Here is a 1175-nt window from a genome sequence, read left to right as displayed (position 1 = left end):
CTGGGTGGGTGGTTGTGCATCCAGGGCGGGCAGGGAGAGGTGAGACGTGGGCCTGGGCTGGTCGTCAGCGGTTCACCACAGGCAGCTGGTGGCGGTGTGGCTGAGCAGAAGCCTCCAGCAGGTGATGGCGGGGTGGGGGAGCAGCAGCCAGCCTCAAGCAGCCAGCCTCCAGCTGCTGATGGTGGGGTGGAGGAACAGAAGCCTCCAGCTGGTGATGTCAGGGTGGAGGAGCAGCAGCCAGCCTCCAACGGCTGATGGTGGGGTGGAGGAGCTGCAGCCAGCCTCCAGCAGCTGATGGCGGGGTGCAGGAGCAGCAGCCAGCCTCCAGCTGGTGATGGCGGGGTGAAGGAGCTGCAGCCAGCCACCAGCAGCTGATGGCGGGGTGCAGGAGCAGCAGCCAGCCACCAGCAGCTGATGGCGGGGTGGAGGAGCTGCAGCCAGCGTCCAGCAGCTGATGGTTGGGTGGTGGAGGAGCAGCAGCCAGCCTCCAGCAGCTGCTGGCGGGGTGCAGGAGCAGCAGCCAGCCTCCAGCAGCTGGTGGCGGGGTGGAGGAGCAGAAGCCAGCCTCCAGCAGCTGATGGCGGGGTGCAGGAGCAGAAGCCAGCCTCCAGCTGGTGATGGCGGGGTGAAGGAGCTGCAGCCAGCCTCCAGCAGCCAGCCTCCAGCTGGTGATGGCGGGGCGGAGGAGCAGGCAGCCTCCATCAGCTGATGGCGGGGTGTAGGAGCAGCAGCCAGCCTCCAGCTGGTGATGGCGGGGAGGAGGAGCAGCAGCAGCCAGCCTCCAGCAGCCAGCCAGCCTCCAGCAGCTGATGGCGGTGTGTGGGAGCAGCAGCCAGCCTCCAGCGGCCAGCCAGCCTCCAGCAGCTGATGGCGGGGTGGAGGAGCTGCAGCCAGCGTCCATCAGCTGATGGCGGGGTGGAAGAGCAGCAGGCAGCCTCCAGCTGGTGATGGCGGGGTGGAGGAGCTGCAGCCAGCGTCCAGCAGCTGATGGCGGGGTGCAGGAGCAGCAGCCAGCCTCCAGCAGCTGATGGCGGGGTGGAGGAGCTGCAGCCAGCCTCCAGCAGCCAGCCTCCAGCTAGTGATGGCGGGGTGGAGAAGCAGGCAGCCTCCGTCAGCTGATGGCGGGGTGGAGGAGCAGAAGCCAGCCTCCAGCAGCTGATGGCGGGGTGCAGGAG

The sequence above is a fragment of the Nothobranchius furzeri genome, unplaced genomic scaffold, assembly GCF_043380555.1.
Source record: "Nothobranchius furzeri strain GRZ-AD unplaced genomic scaffold, NfurGRZ-RIMD1 Scf105, whole genome shotgun sequence".
Lineage (NCBI taxonomy): Eukaryota > Metazoa > Chordata > Actinopteri > Cyprinodontiformes > Nothobranchiidae > Nothobranchius > Nothobranchius furzeri.
This window is presented reverse-complemented; position numbering follows the sequence as displayed.